The sequence below is a fragment of the Trachinotus anak genome, unplaced genomic scaffold (genome assembly GCF_046630095.1).
Source record: "Trachinotus anak isolate AG129_WGS33_773 ecotype Australia unplaced genomic scaffold, CSIRO_AGI_Tana_v1 ptg000009l, whole genome shotgun sequence".
NCBI classification, from domain to species: Eukaryota; Metazoa; Chordata; class Actinopteri; order Carangiformes; family Carangidae; genus Trachinotus; species Trachinotus anak.
In genome coordinates this window covers 17,050,645-17,058,016 of record NW_027273860.1, presented here as the reverse complement: position 1 = coordinate 17,058,016, position 7,372 = coordinate 17,050,645, and the positions used below count along the sequence as shown (strand labels likewise).

The 7,372-nt window shown below is 38.5% G+C and overlaps 1 long non-coding RNA gene across 1 annotated transcript; it reads left to right on the top strand.

The window, feature by feature from the left end:
- Positions 1–597: 597 nt before the first annotated feature.
- On the top strand, positions 598–5,481 carry LOC139625721 (uncharacterized). The gene is made up of 2 exons (XR_011691993.1): positions 598–922; positions 5,248–5,481. It is a non-coding gene; the product is annotated as an uncharacterized lncRNA (long non-coding RNA).
- Positions 5,482–7,372: the final 1,891 nt, after the last annotated feature.

The following is a 7,372-nucleotide window of genomic DNA, read 5'->3' as shown; positions in this document are numbered from 1 at the left end:
TTTGTTTGCGTTTCTTTAAACCAGTCACAATCGTCTTCGCTGGTGCAGAGGCCAGGATGCAGTGCCCCTGCAAAATAGTGTCAGAGGGGAACTTGTTATGGGGGAACATTTGCTTGTGGGAGGTGAGTGCTGTCATTATAAAGGTGAATTCCCTGCAATTAACAGCAAAGACGTATGTCGACTGTGTCAAAACTTGCCATTTTCAGTGTGTAGTTTGTTAACTCAGAGGTTGTCATTGTTTCCTGTAGTGAGGGGGACTTTGAAGAGTGCCACCCAATGGCACGCTTTTACAGCCTACATCTCATGAGTCAGACTAGTTGATAACAGACACTCACTCTGCCCTTAAAGGGAACCCAAGACCCCATCAACACGTAATAACTCCATGCGTCTTATGTGGAGCTAATAGCTATCCAATATACTGTATCTGTGTGTTCTAGTTATACTGTTATTGTTGCAATAAAACTGCTAAATTGCACAAGTTATTATTGCTCTAGTGTTCATAGTAGTTTGTTAGGATCAGGTCCTTTTTGGCCCTATTTTACCTGTGTTTTCCGTTGTTTCCCTTCCCTCGTGTATGTTTGTCCCCAGTTTGTCCTCTGTGTGTTTTTGTGTGTGTGTAGCTGGGCGTGGCCTCCGGTGCTGCTGTTTCCTGCCAGACTTCCTCCACACCAGTTTGGAATCCAGTCATCAGTTCAACCACCTGCCACAGTATATAAGACCATTTCAACTCTCCTTTCGTGGCTCAATTGTTCCGTCACTCTCAGTGGTATCACGCTTCGACCAAATCCTGTTTTGCTATGCTTAGCATGTTTTTTGGGCGTCTTGGTAACTGGTTTCCCGCCGGCTCTGCCCTGCCTGTTCACCTTCCCGCCCAGCTTCGTCTCAGTCTGCCTGTGTCCTGTGGATTTACCTGCTCACATCAGTAAGATCTCCACTCTCAGCCTCCCTCTTTGGATTTCTACCCGACTGTGCCGCTCTGCCTAAATGCTCCAAACAGCAACTGCTTCTATCAAAATTAGATACTTTAAATGACAAGTGTACATGTGGCAAAATTAGAATTTCACACTACAAAGAAAGCAACTCCAGAGTATACCCACTTAATTTGGTTACCTCTCAAAGTGACTTTGTCTGAACTTTAGAATACAATTTGAATTAAATTAGTTGTAAGTAAATCTATTTTTTGAGTTCCAAAATTACATGTACAATCACTTTATTACAGTATCAACTGCTCCTGGTCCCACTGTTCAGTGTTCATAACAACAAAAGTTTGTTTTTTTTTAATTTGTGAAGCTGAAAGTGTTAAGTTGCTCTTTATGTAAGAGATGAACTGAGGATTTTGTGCTTCATGCTTTGACAGAATCAGTCAATGTGGACAGGGGGAGGATTTTAGCGACTAATATCTCATAATATTCTCAAAGTATTTCTGTACAAAAACCTGTTTTTATATTTAGCTCATAAGCTGAATTTGATTTTAGACTTTAGGCGTTTTACATGTCTGCTGCTCCTGTAACCACACCCAAAAGTTATGTCATGTTACACTGCCACACCTAGGTGTACACTTGTACATCACTGCTGGAGGGTGTAAAGTTAGACCTCTGAAGCAACAACATTTCCATATGAAATTTTTAATTGCAAATGTTTTCAGAACAGAATTTCTCTTCAGTTTGAGTCATTATTACAGTGCTTTTATGCCAGCAGTGACCTGCACATGGGCAGCAGTTTTTCTTAAGTCTCATTTGAGACTCTTGGACATTTCATGCAGTTTTACACTGTTTATGACAATACATAGTTTCATAAGGATGTCTCTTCATGGTTGTGCATGAGCACGGACAAAATGTGTAGGCCTATAGTTCTTGAAGGGGGCAATCATGCACACATTAATCTAATAGCTCCTCATATTTAAGTATTTCTTTTCAGAAGTGGATTTTAGAGTCTCTCTATGTTTTAATCGGTTTAAATTCACCTTATTCTAGGCACCTCACTTTAGTTCAGGTGATACTGAAAGCAAATTAGCTTTAGACATGCTTTAGAATGTGATTAGTTAACTACACAGCGTGCTCATTATTGCAGCCAAGGTATTTAAGCTTTGCATTTTTTTTTACTTGATTTAATTGGTTTCCATTTGAGCCCTCAAGGTAGCAGAAGCTTGAACATCTGAACAAAGAGTGTGGAGTTTTTCTATCTGCTCTGCTCAAGTGTATGTGGCAGAATTTGCTGATGCAGAAGTTGTCCAGACAGAAAGAGACAGAATGAAATGTAGGAAACGTTACGAAAACATTTCCATTATCCAACTGTAACCCTAGAGCTCTTCACAGTACTGACTGTATTAACAGCTCTGATGGGGGGGGGGGGGGAGAATGTAATGGACAACTTCACTGTCTGGTATGGGAGGACGTTTCCTCAGTTTCCTTTCAGGCACAATTAAAAAGACATCACATTGTCAAACAGAACATTTTCACCACTGTTGTGCCTGGTAGTGTTTGTCTTATATCTTCTTATTCTGCTGAACAATGCTGATTATCAGCTGATACGTGATAATGTGGATTTTTAGCACTAGCACTCACACTCTTATGTATGTGTATGTGTGGGCTTGTTTTAATATATTTTTGGGTTCCAGCTATTTTGTGGGACCAAAATGCTGCACCACCCCACAAGTTTAAAAAAACAGTTTAAGGGTTAACACTTTGTTTTTAGCTTTAGGTTTTGGTTAGGGTTAGGGTTGTGGTGGTTAAGGTTAGGCTAAGGAGCTGAGGAATGCATTACATCAATGATGGGACACCATGAATTTAGTAAAATCTGAAACTATTTTCTTCTAAAGAAATAGTTGCTGTTGAATTTTTTCAATGTAATGGAGGAGGAGTTATGTACGTCCTCCTGTCCCATTCTCGTGACGGTGATATCTCAGTAACACCTTGAGCAAAATTGTTCAAAATTTGACACAAACATTTATTTGGATTCAAGGATGAACTGATTTGATTTGGGTGGTCAACTCTGACCCCCAGGTCACGGTGATCTCACGTTCTTGTGAATGCGATATATCAGGAAGGCCAATCGGTAATTTTATTACATCTGGCACAAACATTCACTTAGACTCATGGACAGTGGTCAAATGTGGGGATCAAAAAACTTGACAAATTAAAGTAGATGTAAACACTTTTTTTTTTTTTTTTTTTTTTTGTGCTGTTAATTGAGCTGAATTGTGTCCGTAGTCCAAATGTCATCAGCAGTGGAGATAAAAACTTTAATACTGATTCGATGAGACACCTGCTACTGACTTACCAATTTAACTGCTGCTGAGAAGAGTCCACCTGCTTTGATGTTCCACAGTTTATACAATAGCCATCTTAAAAAAATGATATAGATTTTACTTATATATTTACTGATTTATTCGTATATATCACTTTTAACATTTTGCATAAATGTAAGTAGCTCTGCAATTGCAACACAGACATTCAGTAAACTTTAGCAACTTTTCAAACAGACTTAACTTCTGTCCATTCCTGTTTGGATTCCTCTAAGTGGAATAATGGTATTTAGTACAACAGCGGCCAGATGCTGTAGATTCAAGACTAAAACTATGTGTATGCACAAAACCAGAAATATGCATACGCATTCTTTTTGTCAAAATTATAAAGGCATGATTCTGTTTCATAGGTCTCACTTACTGAGAAATTAGGTGACTGTGTACGAGTCTAATTTCCACTCCCATGAATAGCCATAAATTGATAAAGGCACTCCATTAATCCATCAGTTTGAATTCAAAAACACTGTCTGTGCCACAAATTATCAGGCATGGCACAAAAAAGAACGACAAAAAAGAAACACAATTGTTGGTCGGTTTACAAACAGGAGCTCATCAGTAAACTTCAGGACAATAATTTGAACTGTAAAGTCATATTATACTCTCAGGACAAGACACGTCTTCATTAGGCTCCAGACGGCGTCCCCAACTGTGATTAGTAAATATTAAAATACTATGCAAACAGTTTGCAGAATGCCTCACAATAAAGAATGAGGGTATAATATTAAACAATGCTAAAGGAAACACTGAGCACACAAACCTTCCTTTATGAACTGCCACATTGTTTTTTTTTTTCTGTGTAAACAGCAAACTTATAATGATAATAATGAATGAAACTCCTAGAAATTGGCTGTTATGTTTTATGTTAAATTCTGGATCTCCTCTTTATTTTGCATTTTTACTTCACTGTATCTAACGGGGCTCTCTTTAAAGAAAAAAAAATGTGAGCGCATAATCAAAACAGTGTGTGAGGTGCGCACAGTCTCACTGTGCACTGCTGTGTTTTATACAGTTAGTACTTTGGCTGATTACTTTTTAAACAAAAACTATCTGCATTGATAGTCAGCACGAGAAAATACAGTCTTTGTGATTGGTTTTGAACTGACCCTTTACAATAGGAAGTGAATTCAGATTTTGGCTTAGTTAATAGTGTGTAATTAAGGATGACGACTTGGGCCAGGGTTAGAATTAGGATTATGTAATAAATGTAAAGAAAGATTCCCACAAGAAAAGCTTCTCAAATGTGTGAGTGTGTGTGGAGCTCACGTTTGAATGGTTGTTTGGGGAGTGCACTTGCAGAGGCTCCTGGGTGTATGTCCTTGAGAACTGCATCTAAATGATGCTTTTCACGTTCAAGCAAACAGTCCTTCACATACATTTAAGTCTTAAGGGTGACAAGAGCACACACACACACACACACACACACATACACACAGCAGCACCTTGCATCTCCCTGAAGGCTTGTTATCAATTCTGACGGAAATATCTTTCCTTCCAATAAATCCTCATAAATAGATAAACCAATCTCTATTAAAAGGTCCTGTTAGATGGTGAGAGTCTAGGTGATAACGTGCCGTCTCAAGGCGTTGTCTTACAGAGGCAGCCTGTTTTATGATCAGAGGTCGTTCACATCGTCCATGTGCGGTTGCTAGATCAGAGAATGGTGCCTCGCATGTTAAGCAGCAGACTGTTTGCTTTCACAGATTATGGTGCTTATGAGCAGGACTGGGCACCAGTGATGCTTCCAAACTGGGATTCAAGGACAACTGCCAGTGGATATGATTTGTTTTGCATGCCTGCTGTGATTGGAAAAACTGCCACAGCTGAAATTTGAGCCAGAGTGTTGAATCATGCTGGTCTAGTGTTTTTTTGTTTTTTTTAACATGAAAACTTCAACTGCAAAAAGCTGAATTCACACATTCCTTTAAATGTATTCAATTCCAAAGGTGCAGAAAATGTCCTCCAGCTTTTGTGGGAGGATTAAACTGGACCCCATGAAGGAAGATAAAACTTCATGGATGAATCCACTGATCCAGAATGGGACTTTTATTGTGAAACACAGAGGAAGGACACAACAACATGCAAGCAAGCAAAATAAAACCCATTCCAAGTGTAATGCATTGTGTAGCCTTAATGGAGAAATTTAAAGAAAATGATTAAATGAAAAAGTAGCATTTTTCTTTCATATAAAATCCTATTAAAATTGCTAGTCAATTCCTAAAATGTGTTTTTGAGACATTCTGTTTACAATCACACAGATAAAGGGACTGGACCTTAGTAGGTGAAACAGATAAAATATCATTTTTTTTTAATAGAAGTTTCTTAATTTTCTTATGGCCGGAAGCACATCAGTAAGAAATGTAAATATGGATGTTCTCCAAAACTCGACCACAACAGGATTTGGTTTCCACTCGTTTTCCCTTCAGAAAAACTGGCACGTGACATTTATCACAACTTGAATTGATGACACTGTGTGAAATAAGCAAGACAAACAATTTAAACAATTTAACAAATTTTTTGTATGGCTTGCGGTGTGTAAATGCAAAAGGTCCTGTACTGTCTCACCACCACATTCCGCTGTTTGATTATCAGCTGACAACACCATACCCACCCTCTCATACTGTATGCAGTGACAGGGGGTTTTCTCTTCTATTTTCCCTCTGTATACCCAACGTCTCAACCTCTAAATGTATTGAGTATTTTGAATATTTCATTTTTTTTTTTTTTTTGAGTTTGGGTGTTGCACACCTTTCAGGCCACAAGATTGCAGGTCACACAAACAATGATATGCCAGTTGTAGGTTGGAGTACAACAATATTCATCACTGTCCTCTCAAAACATTAAGCTGCATACTTTTGAAGTCAAGAAGTTTTTTTATTTAACTTACTGTGATAATTGTGTTGTTGCTACATGTGTCTTGTTACATTAAATAACTAAACCAATTGCAGTTTGTATTTATGTTGTATCTCGACAGTAGTAGAAATAAAAAATAACTTACAGACGAAAAAGTATTTAAATCAATTATCACAGGCACTAACAAGGATGTAACTTGACCAAACTGCAGCAGTGAGTCTCTCCAATGTCCACAGACTGAGGGGATCAGGAGTAATATCCACAGATTAAAAGGCTAATAAGCACTGAGTTTACTGTGAGTGGAGTACATGAACAAATTTGGCAAGCAGTTCGGCATGTGGGGGCAGGGAGTCTGTACAAGAGCTGGTATCAGAGGTCGAGTTGAACAAGGAAGTTTGTACAAGTTTGCATCAAGCACTTAGAGCCACAGTAAGTCCCAAGGGGGAAGCATGTGTCAGTCATTACCTGCACTGCTTAAGCAAGCTTACGCACTACTCAAGTGAGCTTTACCACTTAAGGTTGTAACTCTTTCATTAAGTTTGGTGACATATAAAAGCCGAGTAGGCGGGAGAAGGCGAGTGCTTTTTGTCATGTGGGAGTGCAGCAAATGGCTAGTTCCAGTATTCAGCACATACAGGTGTAAACCCAATCTGTGTCAAACTCACAAAAGTACCAGTGGAAAGATCTATTTTTTTGGCAGCACTACTCATATGCTTCCTGTACTCCACTTCAGCAGGTTTCATCAACCTTGTTTGCTGCAGTTACCAGAACAAATGGAGCAGCCTGCATGAACAAGTGCAGGGGTTCACATAGCAGATAATTACCCCATTTACACCAGGCATGAACATGAGATCTGTGACTGGATATCCTATCTGGGTAAGGAAAAACAATAACCTGAGATACGCTATGTCTGTTGACAAATCCTATAGCCCCACCTCACTCAAATTTACATATTGAGGTCTTTTTTGATTTTAATTATTTTTAGAAAATAACATGTTATGCATTCAATTGACTGTTCAGTTATATTTCCTGGTCATTTTATTTCCCAAAGTGAAGCTGTTTCAATTATTATTTTTTTATTATTCATTTATTTATTTATTGGTCTAAAACATACCAAAATCAGCCTATAAAATATCCACCTAACAGTTTTTAATCACAGAAAGCCCTCCGCAGTTTTTAAGATTCCCGAATTCAGAAAGAAAAACCAAAGGGCATAAC